The sequence below is a fragment of the Notolepis coatsorum genome (assembly GCF_963971535.1).
Source record: "Notolepis coatsorum genome assembly, chromosome: 6".
NCBI lineage: Eukaryota > Metazoa > Chordata > Actinopteri > Aulopiformes > Paralepididae > Notolepis > Notolepis coatsorum.
Genome location: NC_140170.1, coordinates 124,597,564 through 124,623,934, shown reverse-complemented (window position 1 = coordinate 124,623,934; position 26,371 = coordinate 124,597,564). Strand labels below are relative to the sequence as shown.

Genomic DNA, 26,371 nt, shown 5'->3' with positions numbered 1-26,371 from the left:
AGAGAGAGAGAGAGAGAGAGAGAGAGAGAGAGAGGAGAGAGAGAGAGAGATTTTTATTTTTAAGAACCTTTATTTCCAATAAATAAAAGGACATTTTATCATTTGTCAATCAAACATATTCATACATAGACACTATTTAAATCCTCACAGAAACAAGGGGTTAAAACAGAGCTGCTTATCAACAACCGAACAAAGAGCTTCATTGAAGCACCAATGCGTCAAAAAAAACTCAAAATCAGTCATGAGTAAATAAAACCAAAAATCTACTGTAATTCGAGCTCGTACCAAAGCCTTAAACAATGGCAACAACTCCCCACCTGAACCATATTCAATTTGATTTTTCCGACTTTTGTAAATTGACAATTTTGCCTGTCCCACTACAAAATTCAACAGCTCCCATTTCATTGCATTTGTCCTTTTATAACCAGCACCAAAAATAAAAGCAGTTTTACTCCAACTCTCCCCACATTTGACAAACACAGATTCTACAACCTCAAAAAGTACTTCAATTCTTTTACACTCCAAGAAACAGTGGAAAATGGACTCTGGTTCGTGACAAAAAGGACATTTGTTAGATACTGTTGGATTTAACTTGGAGACAAAACTATTGACTGCCACTGCTCCCTTCAGTATCCGCCACTGCAAGTCTCCTGACTTCTTGTTCAGTAGTGATTTATATAACACCCTCCACACTGGTTTACATTCCTCCTGCACATTTAGTTTCTCTCCCACACAGTGTCTGTTTTCCCACTCAGCATTTTTTTGTTTAGAGCGTGCACACAGTATTTATACATTGCCTTCCCACTCAACATGTACAAGTCTGTAGATCCATAATTTTTTTAATCCAACAAAGGTCACATCAGTCCAGTTTGATCTATTTGGGGACTAAGTTCAGGAAAAGGATCTCTTGCATCAGGAATGTCTGTTCCACTTAGATATTCCCATAACATGTCCCACTCCTGATTACTCAGTCCTTCAGACCACGCATTCAAAAAGTTCCTGGTTTGGCGACCCGACCTCAGACCCATCAGAGAGGACACTTCTTCTGTGTTACAAAGTCCGGGCCCCGCTGCATCCACTATTTGTTTCAGCTTTACTGCCCCAGCTGAAACTAAACGCTGGGTGAGACCAATCCTGCTTTCATTCTGAATGTCCAATCGGGCCCCATAGATTAAAGGCTCCTCCAATAGCCAAAACAGTGAACTTGTGGGTTCCGTTCTGCTCCATTTAAACAGCGTCCATGTTTTAAAAAGTCCTTGATAAAATGGAGTCAAATCACATAAACGTATAAAATGACAATCCAACAAAAACAAAGACACATCAAATTTCAAACCTTGTATTCTCCTTAAAATGGTGCTCATTACCGGTTTCCATACCACATCCTCATCCCTTCCTGCAATATAGCACTGGATGAATTGTAACCTGAAAGCCGCTTTCCTACTCTCCAAGTGAATCAGTCCCTGCCCTCCCTCCTCTTTCGGCAGGTAGAGCACACTCTGTGGGACCCAATGCAAACTATCCCAGAAGAAATTAACCATGATGAACTGTATTTTTGATAATAGCCCAGCAGGGGGCTCCATACATTGTAATTTGTGCCAAAGTTTTGATGCCACCAAGTTATTAATTATCAATACTCTTCCTCTGTATGACATATGTGGTAAAAGCCACCGCCACTTTGCCAAACTCCCCTCCACCTTCTCCACCATTCCCTCCCAATTCAGCTTTACAGTCTGGTCATCTCCTAAATACACTCCCAAGTATTTTAGACCTCCCCTCTTCCAGCTTAAACCTCCTGGCAGCTTAGGGAGACCTACAGACCAACTCCCAACTGCTAATGCCTCGCTCTTTTCCCAATTTACTTTTGCAGATGAGATTCTACCGAAAGTTTCAACAATACAGCCTAACCTGTTTACATCCTCCTGACTCCTTATAATGACAATAATATCATCCGCATATGCAGACAAATTAAAATATGCATTAAAATCAGGTAAAAACATCCCATCAATACGTGAACGAATATTGTGCAGCATTGGTTCAATAGCAAGTGTGTAAAGCATGCCAGACATCGAACGTCCTTGCCTTATGCCCCGAGTGGTATTAAAAGGTTTACACAATCCAATATTAATTTTCAGCACACTCAGCGTTCTCATACAAAACCATAATCTTAGCAATGAAACCAGGGCTGAGGCCGAACCTCTCTAAGACCTTCCACAGGTAACGGTGCTCAACCCGGTCAAATGCCTTTTCTTGATCCAAAGAAACCAGACCAACATTTATGCCTAATGAATCAGAGACTTCCAAAAGATCCCGAATCAGTGACACATTGTCAACAATAGACCTGCCGGGCACACAGTATGTTTGTGTTTTGTGGACGACCTGGTCCATCACCTTCCTTAGTCTATTGGCCAGAGCTTTAGACAGCAGCTTGTAATCCGAGCATAGGAGCGCCACAGGACGCCAATTCTTTATATCCTGAAGATCACATTTCTTTGGCAGCAGAGCCAGAACTGCCCTCCTGCAGCTCTGAGGCAAAATGGAGTCTTTAAAACTTTCATTAAAAACGTCCAAAATATCCTCTTCCAGCTCAGTCCAGAACGCTCTATAAAACTCTGGTGGGAGTCCATCGATCCCAGGGGCCTTCCCTCCCTTCATGCCCTGCAATGCCACGCCCACTTCCTCTGCAGTTAGAGGACCCTCCAGCTCTGTGTTGGTCTATTTTGAGACTCTGGGCAGCCCATTGCAAAAGGAGTCAAACACCTCTTCATTCTCAACATATTCACTTTCAAACAATTGAGAATAAAACTCCACAGCTCTCTGCCGGATCTCATTGTCTTCAGTCAACAGCTGTCCTGTGGCTGAGCGCATAGCATGAAAGAACCTGCTTTGTCCGTTTTTCTTTTCAAGACTAAAAAAATACTTTGACGGAGAGTCCATTAAAGCAGCGCTCTGAAAACGGGACCGAACCAGCGCCCCCTGCACTTTAGTGCCCAACAGATCTGCCAGTATGGCTTTTTTAGTACTGAGATTCTCAACACAACCTCTGTTTCCTGTGGATCCTGCAGCAAGCTGCATCTCCACTATTTCAGTCTCCAAATCTCTCATAGATTTGGCAATGTCACAAGAAACGTTGAGAGTGTACTGTTGACACAACTGCCTTATCTCCACTTTGCCACAATCCCACCACTGCTTTAATGATTCAAAAAAAAATCTTGTTTTAAAAACGTTCCAAAGCAATACAAAAGACTCTTTAAAATTAACATCTAATAACAATGCAGTGTTAAAATGCCAGTATGCAGATTTATGTTTGACTTTTGAAATAAAAACACTACAACACACCATAGAGTGGTCAGAAAAACCCACAGGGATTATTCTGCACTCTTTAAAAATGCTGAGATGGTGTTTGAAGCAGTAAAATCTGTCAAACCTGGCCAAAGAAATTATATTCTCCCTGCTCTGGACCCAAGTGTACTGTCTGTTTTTCCCATGTATTCCTCTCCATACATCACTCAAACTGTGAGCCTCTATCATCTTTTGTATGGCTCTCTTTGAAGGGCCATGAGGTTCACAATGATTCCTGTCCAGCTGATCATTTTCTGTACAATTAAAATCCCCTCCTAAAAATAAAACATCCTCAGGTTCACACTGGCTTAAAACCACACTGAGTTCACTTAAAAACTGAACTCTGGCAGGTCCTAAATTGGGAGCATATACATTTATAAATACAATATTAAAACTCTCATATTTGGCTCTGATCACCATCAATCTGCCCTTCACTATTTCCTCTACCTTATACTGTACGATGTTGGCAGAAAATTCCTGGAGAAGAGTAGTGCCACCCTGCAACTATTCCTACTCAAATGACTTAGCACAACATCTCCATCCAATTCTCTCTTCCAGTCAGTCTCATTCAAGGTGTCGCTGTGTGTTTCCTGAACTAACATTATATTGATGTTCTTCAACCTAACAAGTTCAACCAGACTCATTCTTTTCCTCACATCTCTGGCTCCATTTAGGTTAAGTGTGGAAACCCTGAACTCACTCATGAGTGTTGATATGAGAAAAACAAAACAAGAAAAAACACACAGGAACCAGCCTGTCCTAGACCTTTGTTTCACCATCATTGAGCATTCCTTTTTTGATATTCTGTATTATTTTCTTCAGTCTGAACCCCTCCTTTGCAGTATAGCCTCCCTTCTTTCTGCTTCTCGACTGTGAGTTGACAGAAGAAAAAAGAGCCTCTTTATCAGAGAAATAATCTTCAATTTCACACTTCTTGTTATTTGTTACTCTCAAGAAATGTTGAACCCTTTTTACATCAGATTTTTTCTTCCCCTTCACTTCACTTTTTTGTGATTCAGACAAGCTCTGACTGCCTTCACTTTGGCCATCCTCTTCCTCTTCCTCTCCTTCGTCCTCCATACTAGAGTGACAGTCAACTGACTCAGAATCTGACTGCTCCTCCGGTTCCCTGACCTTGTTTACTGTTTTATTTGCCTGAGAACAGCCCTCTTTATCATTTTCTTTTCCTTTTCTTTTAGTACTGTAGCACTAGGGACTTTGAAAGCCTCATCCATCAAAACTCCATCACTATCCACTGTTTTCCTACTCTCCTTGTTTTGACTTGTCTCCTGCTGATTAACTTTTCCTGCACTCATTATTTGTCCTTCATTTTCACTTAAACCAGTTTGATCTCCTGTTTGACCACTTTCCTTTCTTTTATTTTGTTCCTGGTTTACATTTGATGCACATTGAGTTTGACTCTCAGTTCCAGTGTCTTCCTCCCTTGTTGTTTTTTCACTGTCATTCTGTTTCTTACTAGCGTTAGCCTTCCTCGCCACTGCATCAGCAAAACTCCTCGGTGCGTCCGCCCCTGCTCCCCCCTGCGCTCCCGCAGTGGGAACTTTATCAGGGCAGTCCCGATAGAAGTGGCCTTGCTTCTTACAGCCATGACAGGTTGAAACCCCAGAGCTAACATATACAACATATTCAAACCCATCAACGTTCAACTTGAACACCAGATCAAGCTCCTCGTCATGTTTGTTCATGATCATTAGAGCATGGCGTCTGTGTGACACAACGTGCGCCAGTAATGGGGATTTACAGCCGGATGACATTTTCCTAATGGGTGCGACCACTGTACCATACTGCGACAATTCCTTCACTAATAAATCATCGCTAATTAGCGGTGGTATGTTCGAGATGGTAACTCTTGTATACGGCGTAGACAGAGGAGTCACCATCACAAACGTGTCTTTAACCGTGACGCCGGTCTCAGTCACTTTGTTCGCTTTTCCAACGTGGTCCACAAACATCACCATCGCACCGTTCATCCGAGCGGCAGATACAATGCTTTCATAGCCCACAACTTTACCCACAGCTAAACTACAATCTTCCACTGACACATCAGCTCCAACTGCAAGTTTAAAACCATGTCTCCTGCTTAGAATAGGAGCCTCCATTTCAGCGGCCTATTCCAACCAGCGCGCGCTGGCCGACAGGCGACAGCGACACGCGAACCGAGATTAACCAACCTCCGTTTGAAACCAATAACACTACAATAGCAACCTACCAATAAATAAATAACACTCTAATTCATAACATTAAACACAACACAGATAGAAAAAAGTTAGAAACTCACTCACACGCAGTCTCACCAAACTCCGATCTCCGCTCCACTCACATGCATGCGCACAGAGAGAGAGAGAGAGAGAGAGAGAGAGAGAGAGAGAGAGAGAGAGAGAGAGAGAGAGAGAGAGAGAGAGAGAGAGAGAGAGAGAGAGAGAGAGAGAGAGAGAGAGAGAGATGGGTAGAGAGAGTGGGAGAGAGAGAAGTGGGGTAGTAGAGGGGTGAGGAGGAGCTGTCATGGCCCCTCAGTTTGCTTCTGATGGACTATTGATCTGTCTGTCTCTGTCCAAAGCACTCAGTGATACAGAGTAAGTGAGAGAGATACAGACAGACAGACAGACAGACAGACAGACAGACAGACAGACAGACAGACAGACAGACAGACAGACAGACAGACAGACAGACATACATACAGACAGACAGACAGACAGACAGACAGACAGACAGACAGACAGACAGACAGACAGACAGACAGACAGACAGACAGACAGACAGACAGACAGACAGACAGACAGACAGACAGACAGACAGACAGACAGACAGACAGACAGACAGACAGACAGACAGACAGACAGGCAGGTAAACAGACAGACAGATGAGAAAGGAGAGGGACAATTGAGAGACAAGAAACAATAAGTTACTATATACTGTAGTTGTATGGTTTATATTATACTGTATATAGCTATAATCCCAATGTACAAATGGAGACGAAGGGACATTTATGAACATGTATTGGGACTGCCCACCAGTTAAGGCATTCTGGAAAGATGTGACCCATCAATTATCAAAACTCGTATCTTGGAATATACCAGTACACCCCTTTGTATTACTATTGAATGATGTTTTTGAGTTTGCAGTAAATCCACAGCTAAAGAGATTGGTTTTATCGGGTATCACAGTAGCTAAAAAACTGATGGCATCACGCTGGTTTCAACCGGAAAAAATGTGCCGGAAGGTTTGGTTTCTTACATATCTCGATGTGATTTATCAAGAAATATCTACAGCAAGAATTCTGGGTCTCAACGAATCCAAAATGTCAATGTGGTTAGAAGTGGTGGAGAGAATAAAAGCTAGCTTATAATGGTAGTGTCTGGTTAGGAGTGAGGGATAATGGAGGTACTATCCAAGGAGGGGTCCGGGAGGGGGGGGTTCAAGCTGGAGCATATGTGTGTAGGGTTTTAGATAATAGGTATTAGGGGTATATCCTGTATAAGACATTGGTATAATTGGTAATTTCGTTGGATATACACTGTATACGGTAAAATATTATTATATACTTTTTTTTTGTTTTCTGTTTCTGTACTTGCATGTCATTTTAGCCACCTTAATTGTTAGTTTCATTATGCATTGTGTGTTGAGTACTGACTTTTAATAATTTTGTTTTGCAATAATAAAAAAAAAAAAAAAAAAAAAAAAACTAGCTATAATAATTATACTGTCACTTTCTAAAGACCTCTCTTGGCAAGATGAGGTGTGGCCATGCAATAGCAACCCATCCCCTAACCCCACTCAATTCACACACAAAACAAAAAAGAACAAAGTGCAATACCAAGGGATGCCCTTTTACCTGTGGAGCATTTTTTCCCTATTGTTAGGTTTTAGTGAGTTTTTCCTTACCTTCGCGTGGGGTATGCTTGCATTCATTCATTTATTTGCATTTATTTTAAATTTGTTGGACCTTATGGTGTTCTTGTTTTGTTTTTGACTTATTGTTATGTTTCTTCTTGACTAGTTTAAAGAAGACGTGTCCGGTCCATGGGGACATTAACGTGTGTTGTCGGGCCTTACAAATAAATTTGATTTGATTTGATTTAGGTAGCTGTTTGACAAAATGACAGATTATATTCTCTTCTAACGTTTAATTATTCCAAAGGTCAAAATTATGTCATAGCAAGGTCAAGTAAATATAAAATGATGTCAACCAATTGGAACGGCCACTATGACTACTGACATCATTGCACTACCACCCCTGCAGGTTCTATACAACAAGAGGTGCAAATCCAGAGCCTGCAGAATAATGAAAGACCCACACCACCCCAACAACAGCCTGTTCCAGCTGCTGAGGTCAGGCAGACGCCTGCGAACCCCAGCTACTAGGACAGAGAGACTTCGGCTCAGCTTCTTCCCCCAGGCCATCAGAGCCTTGAACACTGAACTCTCCACACACAAGCACACATGAGCACACACACGACACACACTGTACACGCTCACACACTAGCAGCCACTTTAACATGAGCAAGCACACACTCATGCTGCACACGCCCACACGTATGGCCACTAAGGAAAGGTCACTTTAAAAATAGTATAGTAACAGTAACAGTGTATTGCACTACCAAAGGACCTAGCATGTCATCCATGCTCTGTAAATAACTTATGTACAAATACTGATATGCCCTACTATGTTACTTGTTTATTGCACAATGTTGTTTTATTGGATTCTATTATATGTTGTTACTACTGTATTGCACATTGTTGCGGGCAAGACCACCCGCATTTCATTGTATACTTGTATGCCGTGACAAATAAAACTCTTGACTTGACTTCACTTGACTATCATTACACATGGGGCTCAGATTTAGAGATGTACCCAATTCATGCAACTCCAAGACTATTGTCCTGGATGTCATGCAACTTCCTGAAGTTAAATAGCAAGAAGACTGAGCTCATGGTTGTGGCCAAGCAGTCACTGCTCCGGAAGGTTGGAGATCTCCACCTGGAAGTGGATGGCTGCTTAATCCACCCTTCCCCAGAAGTCCGCAACCTGGGTGTCATACTGGAGTCCACCCTCTCCTTTCATTCCCATATGAAATCAATAACTAAATCAGCTTTTTTCCATCCAGTGCTACATCCCTGCACTCTTTCAAATCCCAACTCAAAACCAACTATTTGCCTGATTTCCTTCTTTCTTTTTTTTTTCTTTTCTTTCCTTTTTACTTTGTTGTTACGTTGTTCCCTGATCCCCTTCCCCTAGCTGCCCCCTCCTGTTAACACATTCAGGGCCAGAGGTCGCTGTGGGCCGTGTGGTAAGAATTCCAGCGATTTAAAGAATAGGGATACATGGCGGTGTTTGCAGGGCTAAAACTATATTAAATATCATAGTTATGGATATAAAACTATTGCCCATTTGACATCGAGTATCTATCTTACAATTTGTGAAAAAGAAAAAAAAATGTCATCCATACATTCCCGTTTTATACCGTGGTGAATATGAGTATAGTTTTAGAGTAATTCTGTCTAATCCCAGGAAACGGCGCTATGCAGCGTTTAGTGCATTTCACTAGAACTTGTGGCGTTCCTAGCCTGGATCAACAATCAATCTGAAATCAACGCTATATTATCACGTTATTATAACATCACCAACGGAATATGTTACACAGTACATTACACACATACGTTCCGATCGCGGGGAAGGGATTCTTCTATCAACGCAAGATTGATACCATATAGCCCTTACCTTGACTAGGATGAGCTCCAAAAAGAATATTCCAATTATCTGATCGCCATTCCGAGTATTGATGTTGATTGTGTTGCCAACATAATTCACCAAAGAACATGAACCGGGAGTGCTTGATTATCCTCAATCCATGTGTTATAAATGCTAATCCTGCCCGTCTAGGAAAACCCCAACGGACTTTTTAGATAGACACACAGGCCAAGCCAGAGGGTTTCAAAGGATGTGCAATACCGGCCGCAAGGCGGCAGGCGGTGGTATTGGACGTTTGCGATCTCAGACTCATCCCCAATGATAACACAGGCTCCCTCGATGGATTATGAATGGGAATATCGAATAAAAGAAATAACAATAGAAAACCCAACTTTTCTCGGGTTTGGCGCCCAAGCGATGGCGAGTAACCCGACTTATCTCGGGTCTGGCGTCCAATGTGTTAAGCGCCTTGGGTCTCCTGAAAGGCGCTATATAAATCTAAGATATTATTATTATTATTATTATTATTATTATTATTATTATTATTATTATTATTATTATTATTATTATTATTATTATTTAGGGACCATATTATACACAAATAATCAAACAATAAAATACTTTGTTCAAATCTTTGTACAAAAATGCATGGTTTTGACTCAAATCTGCATGGTACTATTTGACAGGTTTGTAAAGGGGATACCTTTGTGGTTCTATTGAGCCTAAATTAATTCAGATGTGTCAATGTGAGAGGTCAAGGAACCCCATTGTAAAAAATAATAATAATAAAACCTAGATTTTTTGTTCACCCCATCATAATTTTGTTTGAATTTGGAGTGCATTAACATGTTAAGCTGTAGCCCTATTTTCAGAAATTTTGCCTAAAGGTACATGCCTAAGTAAATGGAAGATTGCTCCACTTCTACAAGGTCAATTTGCATTGGTATCTAGGAACATCTATGGACCTGGGGGTATGTATTCCCAGTGTCAGAAATATTGTGTTTGTTACTAGGCTTGAGTAAATTGTAATAAAAAAAAGGAGAATATAAATTATGATTTTATTTTGCATCTGTGCCGGTGAATAACACCATGTTACAATTGTGCCACAAGAGATTTCGCGCACTGAGCTCATTCAGCACCTTCTTGAGATCAAGTGTACAAAAAAAATCTAAGCAAACGAATAAAGGGAAGCTGATTAAAAAGAAGGATTTGTAGATACAGTAATAAATTATAATCCATTTTAATTATAAATTCATATTTGACCTTGAACTTGACCTTGACCTTATTATGGCCAAATCATACATCTATGGATAGGGAAAAGGCTCCTCTTTCCAATGGCAGTTTTAAATCTGGATTTAGTCATTTCCTCACGGTTTGACGATAAAATAGAAAATATACACTTTGACTGCTGTTTTGATAGGGTTAAGGTCTTTACTCTTGCATACATTTGAAAAAAAAACACAACCTCTTAACATCCAAGGGCCCACATGTAGGCCCTCTTGAGGACAATTCGCGACGTGCCACTTTGCCGACCTCTAGCGGCTCGGGTGTGCATTTCTTTTAATACAATCTATAGATAGAATTAAAGCCCTATTTGTTGCCCTTTCAGGTGACAAAATCCGTTCAGCGGTTCTCGAGTTACATGCCGATATGTGAGGCGTGCGCCAAAGTACACATTACCACCCCCGACTCCCGGGGCTCTCGCTCCGTCAATCATTTGGTGATCTCGAAAATCTTTGGACAGGGTTGTAGCCAATGAGTGTGACTTTCCAATGATACCACATTGGGATCTAATACGGTCTCTATTGATCGATTTATGATAAAGAAAAGCAGGGTCCCCTTATAATGGGACCTTATTAAGGCATAACACAAAGGCCAGGGAACGAACCTTTGTGCAACCTGCGATACTTGTAACTGAGGGGTACAATTCCCTGACTGTATTGTTAGATATGATATTTAATACCACTACCTCATATACTTTAACTTCTGGCCACCCAGTACAAGATATAAGTATGATGAACACTTTCCCACCTGATGAAACGAATCCACACAAATGTACCAAATCGAAGGTTTAATACAGCAAAGGGTGTATACGATCACTTAATTACATTTATGATTTGAAATATGAAATATGCACTTTTATGGCAAATGAGTATTCGTAGGTAAATCAACATTGAATGTCCAATCTCTGGTTACGCAGGGAGTAAGTATACAACCTGGAATATTTAGGAAAACGATAGCGATGGTACTTAAATGATTATAGCTGGATACACTAAGGGGGGGGGGGGGGTCCCGCTGGTTGTAAGACAGTAGGAGGGGGGGGGTTAGAGAAGCCGCTGGCGGTATCCCATCTGGCCGACGGTGTCTTGGGAGAATCCAAAGTCTTGGACACGGTGCCCACAGAACCTCGGACCGCAGACGAAAACAGCTGGACCCTCTGTGGAACGGTATCTGCCGGTCCACAACGGAGAGACGTGAGGCGACCTCACGTGTAGAGCGCCGTCTCACCTGGAGTCCTCTCCGGGGGGTAATTCCAACACTCCGCAGTGTTGGCCTTTATCCATGGAATAATCAAAGATAGAGTAGAGTAATCCAATATACAGGTCCAGTCGCTCTTGGCCCGGAGCTCCTCGGATGCAATCACCACTAGGGGTCTGACCAGCCTGGTTAAGCGTCCAGATAACGTCAGGAACGATGGGGGTACTGATAACTTTAGAACTCAAACCGAACGATGCACCATACATAAATAGACTATTATTAGCTTAATAGAATACGTCCAACTCGACGGTATAGTGCCAAACTATGACTATTCAACTATTAATCTACACGATATCTCAATGCCTATTCTGGGGCCAAGTAGGCCTTACTACACCGCACGTGCGTCATGGGGAGGCTTTGCGTCTGTCACTCTGTTGGAGGGTAAAGAACTGGACTAAAAGAAAGTTCTACTTTACTTGCGCCATATATATATGCGCTATGAACAAATAGTACCATTCGTATTTCGCCCGACGTATTACTACGCTGGTACCGGACTTGCCACGACATGTTAGGCGGCACGATTGAACTTGGACTTAGGGGTATGGCAACCTGGCGCCAGGTTCTCGTCCAATGGTAGAATGAAACTATTATGGGCTGTTTAGTAGAAACGGGGATATTCAATGCATATTGTACAAGGAATATACAGGGGATATCAAACGATATACAAATACAATTAAATATATATATATAAATAAATATACATATTCGGTTTAATCTGATCCTTCACAACAGCCGCCCCCTAATTAGTCCCACCTAATTAGCTAAGCAGAGACAGATTAACCGCACTGTCTACCACTCAAGGTCCGCTGTAAGGGTCAGTCAACTCACAAAGTCATGGGGTCATGGTCATCATCGATAGTATCTGGGAGTCGGGGCAGTTCTATGAGCCTCGCCACGGGACGTGTGTAAGTGCGCCCTTGGACGAGTACTTCAGCTGCTCGGACCTTGCCATCGGCACCGGTGATAACTTTGCTTACGCGGCCAGCCGGCCACATAGCTCTGGGTAGTGACTGGTCAATAATCATGACGACTGTTCCTTCTGTCAAATTATCTCTCTCTTTCACCCACTTCTGGCGGGTCTGTAGAGACGGTAGGTAGTGAAGTAGGAAGCTGCTCCAAAACTTGTCAGCTAGTACTTGGCTGTACCTCCACATTCTTCGGCCGTTCGCTTCTTCAGGCCTGTACATTGTCTGGGGTAGCGCGGGGTCCAGCCGCCCCATTAGGAGTGTGTTGGGGGTGACTGGGTCGACATCTGCTACATCACTGGAGACGTAACCGAGGGGCTTTGAGTTCAATACTCCCTCGATCTCCGTGAGGACTGTCATTAGGACTTCCTCCGCCACAGTCTGGGCTCCGAGTACGGCGTACAGGGCTGTCTTTATAGAACGTACTTCTCGTTCCCAGGTTCCACCGAAGTGGGGTGCGTTCGGGGGATTAAACTGGAAGTCAATCTGGGCTGGAGCGAGGTGGGTCTTAAGTTCTGGGCCCATAGCTTGGAAGCTCTCTCTCAGCTCTCTTTCTCCGCCTTTGAAGTTGGTCCCGTGATCAGACAACAATGTAGACGGTTTTCCTTTCCGTGATGTGAATCTCCGGAAGGCCATAAGGAATGAGTCTGTGCTCATGGTCGGAAGGAGCTCGATATGTATCGCTCTGGTGGTCATGCATTTGAATACAATACCCCACCGCTTCTCGGTGCCTCTTCCTCTCTTTATATACAACGGGCCAAAGCAGTCCATGCCTGTGGAGTGGAATGGCTTGTCGCCGATTCGGAGGCGACAGGGGGGTAAGTCAGCCATCCGTGGTATGCTGGGCTGCGCACGCCACTTACGACAGTCTAGACAGGTTCGCTGGAAGCGCCGTACTGCTTCTCTCCCTTGCAATATCCAATAACGACGTCTGATCTCCGCGAAGACTCTCTCTGCTCCTGCGTGGTGTACATCCTCGTCGTATTTCTTTATGATCAGCTCTGTGACCTTGTGTCGGCTGTTCAAGACGATCGGGTACTTAATGTCATCTGGTAGATCGGGGGCTCTCCGCAGGCGACCACCCACTCTGATGAGATTATGGGCGTCACTCTCTGGTGCCAGGTGAATCAGTCTGCTGTCTGATGGGACGGGGTTTCCTCCCTGTAGACAGTCTAGCTCATCGGGGAACGAGTCTCTCTGGGCTCGTTGTAGTAGAAGAAGTTCTGCTTCCTCGTAGTCAGCTGCTGACATGTCAGTGGTGGACTGAATCTCTGGGTGGTGCCGCAGGAATGTTCTTTGCTGCGCACTCTCTAGGGTAATGCAGTCATCTATGTTGGGGTCTGTGGAGGCGACAGTGCTCAGTCCACAGAACATAGGTTTCTTGTTCTCAGCCTCCTCGTTACTTGCTTCCCTCGGGGTGGGCGTAGGCCAATCTCCTTCCGGGAGCTTGAGGAATGCTGGTCCGTCACTGTAGATGTTGCGACGGGTTAGGTCATCCAGAGACATTCCCCGGGTGATGACGTCAGCTCGGTTGTGTTTGTTGTCCACATACCGCCAGCTTGCTTCTTCTGTTAATTCTTGAATCTCGGTGACTCTGACTCCCACGAAGACCTTGTATCTGCATGAATCAGACTTTATCCATGTGAGTACTGTCGTGGAATCTGACCACAAGATTGTTCTATGCACCGGAATGGTGAGTTCACGTTGGATTAACGTGGCTAGATGCGCTCCTGCGAGGGCTGCGCAGAGCTCTAGACGTGGGATAGATTGTTGCTTACGTGAGGCTATTCTTGAGCGGGCCAGGATGAAAGCAGTGTGTATCTTTCCTCCCATCTCTTGGGCACGCAAATAGGCCACCGATCCGTAGGCTTCTTCGGAGGCGTCGCTGAAGACGTGTAGCTCAATCTCGCATGTCTCTGGCCTCACTGTGGATGGGAAGTAGCTGCGGCGTATATTGACACCTGGGAGTGAGCGGAGTTCCGTCTCCCACTCTCTCCATGTTGAGGCAAGGTGTGCGGGTATTGGGTCGTCCCAGCCCTGGTCCTTGTCCCATAGTGCTCGTACAATCATCTTTGCCCTGGTGGTGTAAGGTAGAATACATCCCAACGGGTCATATTGTCTGGCGAGTGTTCTGTACACACTCCGTCTGGTGGTCGGTATCGCCGCCGACCTTCCTTGCTCTGGAGCCAAGGGTTTGTGTCTATAGTGGAGCGAGTCTGTTTTGAAACGCCAGACTAGTCCTAGTGTCATTTCTTGGGCTTCTCCTGGGATTGTCGCCATCCAGGTCTCGCTGCTGGCAGCCTTGTCCACGGAGGAGAGGCTGCGCAATACGTGCGGGTCGCTGCTGGCCCACTGCCTGAGATCAAAGCCGCCTTTGATTAGGGAGGCGCGTAACTTGATTAGGAGAGCCTCGGCTTCTTCTTGAGTCGAGACGCTTTGTAAACAGTTGTCCACGTAGAAACTGTTCTTCACACTGTGTTGGACCTCTTCATCTGCTGTTGGGTCCTCTGCGACCTCCGGGTTGAGGTTGCGCAATACTGGGGGGTCGCTGCTGGCCCGCTGCCGGAGATCAAAGCCGTCTTTGATCGGGGAGGCGCGGAGCAGCGCACGACGTCGCCAGTCAATTTTCTTCTCATGCTGCAGGAGTGTGGTGTCTCCTTCGGTCACTCTGGAGTGGAAGCAGCTAGTGGCTGCTGTTCGGTTGAGAGATTTAGCGAGGGGGCCTTGGAGGGTCCACCCTAGGCGGGTCTCGACTGCTGCAGGACAGCCTCGGGGGCCTGTATGGACCCGGTCAATCGGGACTATGAGTTCTGCATGGTCGGAGCCTATCAACAGGGTCGGGGTAGCGCCGTCTATGAGCGGGATAGGTAATTGGCGCAGGTGCACATATTTATCCATCAACTTGGTGACAGGGTAGGTGTACTGCGATAGTCCTATTTCTTGGCTGGTGAAAGCATTTGTGATCTTGTACCGTCGCTCTGGCTGCCCGTTGGCTGCGATGGTGAAGGAGACATTCTCGCCCTTTATCGTCTTTAAATCTCTTCTTATTGTCCGAATCGTCATTTCGTTCTTGCTCCCCCGCAGTCCCAACTGGGTCGCAGCGGAGGCGAGCAGAAGGGTCTTCTCTGACCCGTCATCAAGGACGGCGTAAGTGTCCATGACTTTATCTTGGTAGCTCAATGTCACACGGACTACCTTTAAGAGCACTTGGGCTCCGCTGCTGCTGGCGGGGTCAATGTACATGACACTTGCCTTGGTGCCGCTCCGTGGTGCAGGTATAGGCCGTCTTCCGTTACTATCGTGTAGTATATCTAGATGGGCTCCATCGCACCGGCTGCACCTTTTCTTTAGGCGGCATTCGGCTGCCATGTGGGGCCGCGCACATCGATAACAGCGCCGGTTGGACTTTATCCATTGACTCACTTCTTCTGCATTCATCTTTGTGAATGAGTCACATTGTGACAGCCAGTGTTCTTTCTCACAGTAGAGACACGCTATCTTCCACTTCTCTTTTCTCGAGGGGGTGCTGTGACTCTTACTGCTCGGTACTGACTCTGATTGGTGCATGACAGTCACCGATCTTCTTCCATCATTTATTCTCCTGGGTCGCTCTCTGGAGCTTGGCGTGCTCCGCCCGAAGGTGTCCAGTCGTAAGCTGCTGACTTCTCTCGCCAGGAAGTCGGCTAGATCAAGGAGGGATGGCTCGGGGCCGTCGGGATCCCGGTAATCCCTCTGCCGCCTAAAGCGCTCCTGTCTTGCGGGTGGCAGCTTCTCCAAAATCCTCTCGACGTTAGAGTTGGCGTATAGCTCATGCATGCCCTTCTCCCGTTGCGCTCCCAGCATCCCTACCAGGGACTGCACTTTGATTGACAGGTCGTCTAGTGAGCGATTGTCTGTGGCTGGGGGTAGGCGGTCAATATGCCTTATCTCCTGGATTACGTAATCCCATATACGTCCATATCTCTGATCCAGCGCTGCAAGGGCCGCTGTGTATGGAGTCGAAGAGGTAGCATAGGCTAGCGCTATATTGTGCGCTCGCGGTACTTTCAGGTGCTTCAGTAATATTGCATACTTGTGGCGTTCATCAGCGACATCCACCATCATTGTCTCTAAGCACATCCGGAGCTCCGTGTACTGTGCTCGACTCTCATAGGCGAAGTCTGGGAATGACGGTGTGGCATTGTATGACGCCGTGGATGGCTGATACATCGGCGAGCGTTGGGGGAGAGACCTCCTGGGCGAGTCCCCTCTTGCGCCTCGCTGTGGGCTGGTACTGGCAGGGTACCATGGCCCGCTGGTCCAGGTACTGTTCCTCGGGGCTGGTCGTGCGTCGTGCTCACCCGTGAATAGAGTCGGGGGTCTGTAGCGCAGCGCCGCGGGGGTATAGCCTGGACTGTATGGGACCTCCTGGTCCGGTGGAGTACTGTGCTGTCGTCGGGCTTGGTTCTCCTCTTCTCCCTCTTCTTCCTCTATCAGATCTTCCAGATCCTGTAATCGTTTATTTAGCTTCTCCGCAGTGTATGCCGCTCCTTCCTTGTAGCTGGGTCTCGCTTGGACCGGTATGGGAAGGGGGTCTGCGGGGGGTCTAGACTCGGTCTGTTGGTCAAGTTCAAGTTAGGTCTACAGGGCATTAGTTTAAGGGTAGGTAGGTTAGGGCGGCCAGGAAACACAGGTAGTGTGGTAGGGCTTGATTTAGTGTTTCTTAGGGTAGACATGTGGTAGGCCGGGGTTTTCTGCAGTTTAGACGTAGAAGCATATGTGGTCACATCAGGTTAGAAGGCGCACCTGTTTGGAATATTTTGTTGGATTTATTTTGTTTGTTTAAGTGTTTGGTGAGCATACCTGGTAGCACCTAACACCCTGCGTGTATGACACGTCTATTTAGGGTGGGTGTGTTTTTTTTTAAATTTTTTTTTGTTTGTGCAACCTGGAAAGGTGCGCTCCGTAGAGCTCACATTTCCACGCGTCCCTTTATGGTTGTTATTATTGGCATTAGCATTCTTCATGGTTCTTCAGTGGTTCTTCGTGGTTCTTCAGTGGTTCTTTAGTGGTTTTTCAGTGGTTCTTTGGTGGTTCTTCGTGGTTTGTTAGTGGTTCTTAGTGACTGTAGGGTAAAGTGAGTAGCTTGTGGTGACTGGTACAGTAACGATGGCTACCATTAAGGATTTTGTTGAGAACCCCTCTGACGAGATGTTGGGAAGGTTTTCCAAAGAGCAGCTTCTGAAGCTTGCTGTGCACTACAATGTGGAGCTTACTGCCAGTGAGAAGCGGTTAAAAACGACTGCCTTGGGGACTTTGAGGGCTATACTCATTGAGGAGCAGGTGATTGTGGCAACGGTGGATGAGCTTCTTTTGTCTGAGGTGTCTCCACAACTCTCTGGCGTGGCGGAAGGTGTTGCCATCGATTGGGGGCCTAGGGAGTTGGCATTTAGGGAAAAGCAGCTACAACAAGAGCGTGAGTTTAAGGAAAAACAGCTACAACAAGAGGAGAGGAGAGATGAGAGAGAGCGGGAGCTTAAGGAAAAACAGCTACAACAAGAGGAGAGGAGAGAGGAGAGAGAGCACGATCGTGCAATGAAGGAGCTTGCATTTAAGCATGCTGCCTTGCCGGCGGGTTCTCTGCATCCAGAGTCACGTTCCGGGTTTGATGTAGGCAGGAATATTAGGATGGTGCCACCATTCTTTGAGAAAGACGTGGAAAGATATTTTCCCCTTTTTGAACGGGTGGCAACCACATTGAAGTGGCCTGATACCGCCTGGACACTGCTGCTGCAATGTGTTTTGGTTGGTAGGGCACAAGAAGCCTACACTGCTCTGTCCCTTGAACAAAGCGCTGATTATGAGCTGGTTAAAGCTTCCATATTGAGGGCTTATGAGTTGGTCCCCGAGGCCTATCGTCAGCGTTTTAGAGGTTATCGTAGGCAGGAGGGGCAGTCTTATGTTGAATTTGGAAAAGAGAAGGAGAACATGTTTGACCGGTGGTGCACCTCGCAAAAAGCAGAGTCAAGGGAGCAGCTCAGACAGTTGGTTCTCCTAGAGGAATTTAAGAGGTGTGTTCCTGATAACGTTTCCACACATCTAAATGAGCATAAGGTATCGAAGATAGCCGACGCTGCTGTCTTGGCTGATGAGTTTGTGTTAACACACAAATCTGTCTTTGTAGAGGAGGGCCGTGTGGAGTCCAGGGGTAGTAGGCGTCCTTCTCAGGGGAGCCGGTTCCCGGCACCCGTGTCTGCTGGTCGGTTTACTTCGACTCCTAGGCAAGGTGGCTCTGCTAGTGCATTCCCAGAGGGGTTATCTGTTTTTACTGTAAGGAGCCTGGTCATATCGTTGCTGGATGCCCTGTGCTTAAGCAGAAAAATGTAAAAACGGTGGCTCTGGTAGAAATCATAGACAGGACACCTATGCCGACATTAGAGGGTGGGGTGCGAAGTATCAAAGGTGCAGACAGGGAGCTAGAGGGCTCCTCAACATTTAGGATGGATGGATTTGTTTCACTGGTTGGTGAATTAGGATCAAGGCAGGCTATTACAATATGGAGAGATACAGGAGCTTTCCAGTCTCATTCTGGATGGGATTTTGCCATTTTCGGAAGATTCTTCATTGCATTCCGGTGCCATTGTTCAGGGCTTTGGAGGAGGCTTTGTGAATACTCCTTTGCATGAGGTCTCGCTAAACTCTCCCTTAGTATCAGGCAATGTTGTCGTAGGAGTGTGTTCTCACATTCCCATAAAGGGGGTGTCCTTCATTCTAGGGAACGATTTGGCCGGTGGCAAAGTGCTGGCTACTCCAGTTGTAATTCCCGTCCCTGTAGTTTCTGAGGTTCCTGATGAGCTCGCACAGAAGCATCCAGGAGTGTTTCCTGTGTGTGCGGTAACACGCGCAATGTCAAAGGTCAAATGTGACACCCATGAGGTTGTTAACTTAGATGGTGATATGACACTTAGTGACACGTTCTTTGTTGAGTTGAAAAGTGGCCCTGATGAGGGGTTTGGTAAGGTGATTCCGTCTCATGAGCAGTTGGTACTAGAGCAAAACAAGGATGTCTCCTTGTCATCCCTCTTTGAAGAGGCGGTTTTAGAGGATGAAATGGTAGATACGTCTCAAGGATACTTTGTTAGCAATGACGTGCTCATGAGAAAGTGGACACCACCTAACCTGTCCAGTCTGGATGACTGGGGCAGTGTGTTTCAGATTGTTGTTCCAGCCGTGTATCGTCCTGATATACTGCATCTAGCACATGATCATGATCTTGCTGGTCACATGGGGGTCAGGAAGACTTATGACCGTGTGCTGAGACATTTTTGTTGGCCTGGTTTGAAGTCAGATGTGGCACAATATTGTCGCTCGTGCCATGTGTGTCAGGTGGTTGGTAAACCAAACCAGAAGATCCCTCAGGCTCCTCTGCAGCCTATCCCTGCCGTTGGGGAACCTTTTGAGCGGATCCTCATTGACTGTGTTGGTCCCCTCCCTCGAACTAAGACAGGGAACCAGTACCTTTTGACTATTATGTGTGCAGCGACCCGTTTTCCTGAAGCCATTCCTTTACGCAAGATCACAGCCCCAGCTATATCCAAAGCTCTGGTTAGGTTTTTTTCGACTTTTGGTGTACCAAAGGTCATTCAATCAGATCAAGGGTCTAACTTCATGTCCCGTCTCTTTGCTCAGGTCCTCCAGCAGTTGTCTATCCAGCATTGCCCTTCCTCTGCCTATCATCCAGAGTCCCAGGGGGCGCTGGAGAGATTTCACCAGACTATCAAAACAATGCTGCGGGCATATTGTACGGAGTTCGACAAAGACTGGGATGATGGAATTCCTTTGCTTCTGTTTGCTGCTAGGGAGGTAACCCAGGAGTCTCTTGGATTCAGCCCGGCTGAGCTGGTGTTCGGCCACACAGTGAGGGGTCCTTTGAAACTGCTGAAGGAAAAGTGGTTGGCTGACCAGACTCTACTAATTTGTTGGACTATGTGTGTGACTTCAGGCTTAAGCTTAGTAGAGCATGTGAACTAGCGAAAGAGAACCTAAAGGTAGCCCAAGGAAAAATGAAGGTGTGGTATGATAGGCGGGCCCGACATAGGGTGTTCTCACCGGGAGACAAGGTGTTGGTTCTCTCGCCTATTCTTGGGTCTGCATTACAGGCTAAATACAGTGGGCCATACTCCATTGAGCGCAAAGTTGGTGAGGTCGACTACTTGATTAAAACTCCCGACCGCAGGCGCAAGAGTAGATTATGTCACGTCAATATGTTGAAGGCGTACAATGATAGGGCTCAGATTGACCAGTCAGGGGTCAAGCCTGTGGCTGTTCTAACAGTTTCTGCATCTCCTATTGTAGCCGACTGTTCTGTGTCGAAGGAGATTTCTCAGGGCCGGTTGCCAAACACCCTGATACTAGGTGACTTGGACTCACACCTGTCGTACTTACCACTTCCTGAGCGTACGGATGTGGTGTGCCTACTTAGACAGCATACACGTTTGTTTTCTGATGTCCCTAGTCGTACTAATGTACTCGAGCATGACATTGATGTTGGTAGTGCAGGGCCAATTAAGCAACATGCCTATAGGGTGAATCCGGAAAAACGAAGGATCTTGAGTAAGGAAGTAGACTATATGGTGAGACATGGCATTGCGGAGCCCAGTTCTAGTGCGTGGAGCTCCCCCTGCCTGCTTGTTGATAAGCCAGACTGCACTCATCGGTTCTGTACTGATTTCCGTAAAGTTAATGCAGTAACCAAGCCGGACTCGTACCCTCTGCCTCGGATGGACGACTGTATCGATCGGGTGGGTTCAGCAGCCTTTGTAAGTAAATTGGATTTGCTAAAGGGATACTGGCAGGTTCCGCTTACTCCGCGAGCACGTGAGATATCCGCTTTTGTCACACCAGAGAGTTTCTGCCAGTATACAGTGATGGCCTTTGGCATGCGAAATGCCCCAGCAACGTTTCAGCGGCTAGTGAACAAGGTCCTGGGCGGGGTAGCGTTCTGTGAGGCATATCTGGATGACCTGGTTATCCACAGTTCCTCTTGGTCACAACATGTGGAGCATCTGGCCGAAGTGTTCAAGCGGTTGGGTGATGCTAACTTGACAGTTAACCTTGCGAAATGTGAATTTGGACAGGCCACGGTTACCTACCTGGGTAAGGTGGTTGGACGTGGGCATGTGTGCCCCATTACAGCTAAGGTGGAGGCTATAGTGGGCTTCCCTGCTCCCATCACCAGGCGGGAGTTAAAGCGCTTCCTAGGTATGGCAGGGTACTATAGGAGTTTCTGTAGGAACTTTGCTTCTGTTGTTGCCCCTTTGACCAATCTGCTCAGTCCTAAGGTACCTTTCGTGTGGACTGAGACTTGTCAACAGTCTTTTGAGAGCATCAAGGGTATTCTGATTAGCGCTCCCGTTCTGTCAGCTCCCGATTTTCAACTGCCATTCAAGTTGGCAGTGGATGCTAGTGACCTCGGTGCTGGAGCCGTCCTCCTGCAAGATGATGCATTAGAGGTGGAGCACCCAGTGTGCTACTTTTCTAAAAAGTTTGACAGGCATCAACTGCACTACTCTACTATAGAGAAGGAGGCGCTCGCTTTGGTTCTTGCCTTGAACCATTTTGATGTTTACGTGGGATCCTCCAGTTTACCCCTTGTTGTGTATACAGACCATAACCCTTTGGTTTTTCTTTGCAGCATGGTGAATTCGAATCATCGTTTGATGCGATGGAGTTTGTTCCTCCAGGCGTATAACTTGGATATTCGCCACATTCGTGGGAGGGACAACGTGCTAGCAGACGCCCTCTCACGATCGTAGTACCGGTGTTTGTGGTACCCGTTATCGCTGTTGTGGTAGAGGCCCTGACAACTAAGGGGTCACAGTTGTTTTTGTTTTGTTTATGGGTTGTTGTGTAGTGGTTGCCTCTTGGGCAACCAGTTTGGTGGGGGAGGTGTTATGTACTAGAGGCCTGGTCACTCCTGTGTCACCAGGGCAGGCAGGTGAGGGCTGCCAATTAGCCAATTAGTGCTGATTGGTTACCTGCTGGGGAGCTTCAAAGGCAGACCCAGAAACACACATGCACGGTCTGTGCCTAGTGAAAGAGCTGTCAGGTTCTTACAGTCCTTGTCTGTTGGGTTACCAGTACATTCGCTTAGTTATATTAGTAGTTCCTTGGTTTTAGTAGCATTCTTGAGTTAGAGCACAGGGTTTTGGTGTTGATTACACATAGGTTGCGTACCCATGAGCCAGGGTCGAAACTGTCATAAGGCTATTTTTAGCAAAACATATTGCAAGTTCAGCAATACAGCAATTTGTGTCATTTTCGTTGTGTCATGAAATAGACATTTTAGTAATAATAACAATGTTAGTTTTGGTGTAGCGAGCTAGCCAGTGTGGTGGAATGTTAGTTAGTTGGTAACATTAGCTAATGTTAAGTTTACCTCAGAAAGCACATTAACTATCCGAGTCAAACATTTGCCAAATTCAACCCTGTCATAATGTGCGCTAACTAGGGATGTCCCGATCCGATCACGTGATCGGAATCGGCGTCGATCACGTGCTTTTCAGAGTATCGGGGATCGGGAAAAAATAATAATAAAAATCGGCAGTCAAAAAAAGAAAAATTTTATTCAACAAACATGACCATGTCCACGTCTTAAACTCATACGGAGGCCTTAGTTTTGGTTTTAAAGTACATATAATATATCATCATTAATGTATTTATTGTCACACAGAGCAGAATAATTATCCACAACAAACACATTCCCCTTTAATTTTCACCGTTGCAACAAACATTCCCTTTAATTTAGACGCTACACGCTACACGCGACCACAACAACAACACGTCGCTCCCGAAACACGGTTAATATCCACTGACTTGAGCAGCTAGACTTAATGTCAGAGGTTTGGAACTAAGCATTTTAAAAGAAAGTCAAGCCAGTTGCAATGTTTGCAAGGAGGAGATTCCGCGTGGAGGAAAAACTCATGAAGCAGCAGGCTGGAGGCGAAGTTTTCAGACAAAATTTTCACCTGGAGGATAACGTTACGTGACTGAGGTTTATCGTCGGCGTTTGAGACCAGAATGGACCATTACGTAAGTCGAACACTGAATGTATACTAATGTGCAAACATATATTGAAACTTTTAATATTTCTCATATGAAGCAGAAGCACATTTCTCAGGGTGAATGTAATAACAAAAGCCTCCGCTCTCGCGCCCCGGACTATTAAGCAACAGATGGGCTTGTCTCGCTCTGCCAGTTTCTGACAAAAATGCGTCAAAATTGATTACTAATGTGAAAGATCGGATCGGAAACGATCGGATCGATAGATATTTAAAATCACATGCTCGGGATCGGATCGGAAGCAAAAAAAGGCGATCGGGACATCCCTAGCGCTAACGTTAGCTAACTAGCTCAGTGGTTCTCAACTCCAGTCCTGCTGAATGTTTCCGTTCCGACCCAGAACTAACACACCTGATTCAACTGTTCTAATAAGATAGGCATGCTCAAAAGGAGAGGTTTACCACTCTTGAACATGTGGAAGACAAGTTTGGCATTCTGTACAATTTCCAAGACCTGCCACACCAAGAGCTGATGAAGCAAGCAGAAGCACTTGCACACACCTTAAGCCATGGAGGGCAATCTGATTTGGATGGGAAGGAGCTGGCTCAGGAGTTGGAAAATGTACCTGACTTGCCATCAAAGAGCATGGCAACTCTTGAGTTGTTGAAATTCATACATACAAAGCAGCTCACATAAATATATCCCAACTTGTGTATTGCTCTGCGGATCAGTGCAACGCTAGCAGTAACAGTAGCTTCAGCCGAGAGGAGTTTTTCTAAATTAAAACTCTTGAAAACATACCTGAGGTCAACCATGGTGTGATGATAGGGAGTGGAATGTAAATAGTTCTTGAGACAAAGTGAATTTGTGATTTTTATGTATTTGTCTGTTTATTTAGCATATTATATTTTGATTATTTGACACGTGTAACATATTTTACAATACATCATTTTCTTTTAAAGCAAATTTGCACATTATTTTATTGGTTGTTATTGTTATTTTTATTATTGTTTGTTAGCTAAGTTGTTTGTTTTAATTCTTTAGTGTGCACTTTACATTTCTTCTTAATTTTCTTTGAAAGCAAATTTGCACATTATTTTATTGTTTGTTATTATTATTATTATTATTATTATTATTATTATTATTATTATTATTATTATTATTATTATTATTATTATTATTATTATTATTATTATTATTATTATTATTATTATTATTATTATTATTATTATTATTATTATTTGTTAGCTAAGTTGTTTATTTGTTTTAATTCTTTAGTGCGCACTTTATATTTAACTTAGTTCTTGTTCTTGCTTGTAATAAATAAAGGTGCAGTACTTTACTGTATAACTGTTAAGATGTTTTGATTTTTTTCTTGGGGATGGGGGTGTGTGTGTGTGTGTGTGTGTGTGTGTGTGTGTGTGTGTGAGAGATAGAGAAAAAGCGAGTGGGGCGATGAGAGAGATGAGGAAGGGGCAAGAGAGAAAGAGAGCTGGGAGAGTGTGTGTGTGTGAGAGAGAGAGGGGGGGCGGGGGTGTGAATCCTCAGCCCTTGTGTGGGTGAATGTAACAAGTTCCTAACGTTTTCTTTCCCCTATTATTTCATTCACACTTTATTCATTGTTTTAAATTATTTAACTTATAAATTAGTTATTTTGTGCATCACTCTGTTTTGAATTTGATGCAAATTTGCAATACATGAGGGTCATCCTTTTGTGTTAAATGGCTGCATAAAGCAAGCATTTGTTGACTCTCATGTTGATAAGAGTTAAAACTTGGAACTTGAAAAATATCTATATAAGGTAGAATAAAAAATATATATATAAAAAAGAAATGCGATTAATTTGCGATTAATCGCGAGTTAACTATGGACAATTATGCAATTAATCAGACTAAATATTTTAATCGATTGACGCCACTAATATATATATATACAGATGCAGTGAAGTATAGCATGGTGCTTTCTGCTGTCGGGACGCAGTACCCAGATTTGTTAGCACGTTGCACGCACTATAACAATACCCAACAATTAGGGGGCGCTCAGGTTACACTATTGCACGCCACATCGATTTAGACTTTTCTCTCTCCCGACTCGATTTGACAAAGGTTTGTTTTATCAACAAGAAGCGGACTTGAGGACTATTGGTGACGAGGTACACGCCACTTACAAATGGTAAATATAAATAAATAGTATTTCTAGATCTACTATTACTGTTTAACGTTATGATTAAAGCAGTGATTAACACTTTAAGGACCAGCCACGAGTTTATACGTGTTACGGTGCCATGCGTTGTGGACCAGAGCCATGAGTTAACTCATGGCGAGTTGTTATTGTTTTATTCCATATTAATAATGCTATTAACGTCCCCGATCGACTTGCAGGACCTACCCGCATATTTGATTTTTGAAACATGCAATACCGGCCAGATCCGCTTAGGGGCGCCATCGCTCCACTGCAGTATCATTGAGGGCGATTGAAAAAAAAATTCTTACTGTCTGTGGGCGTTTAATATGAGCCTCGATCCCAGCCGAACATACTCCATCTTTGATCACGTTACCGAACGCAGATTTCAGCCTGGAATAATGGGATTTATGATCAGCCAATGGACATATCGATCTACCAGATTCCGATTACTAATGACGAAATCCTGCCGGCGATCACATGGGCTGACGGTAGGATACTATTCCCCCAAATTACAGCTGGATTGGACATTGTTTTAAAACGCAACGTGATCGATCAGTGAAAATGGCTACTTGAACGCACACTGTATTGCTAATCA

The 26,371-nt window shown here is 44.9% G+C and overlaps 1 protein-coding gene across 1 annotated transcript in view; it reads right to left on the bottom strand.

Annotated features, from left to right (window-relative positions):
* Nucleotides 1-26,371, bottom strand: part of LOC311229662 (E3 SUMO-protein ligase ZBED1-like) — a gene marked incomplete at both ends in the record, with an annotated part of 73,800 nt that overhangs the window by 794 nt on the left and 46,635 nt on the right. The gene's annotated exons all lie outside the window — the stretch shown is intronic.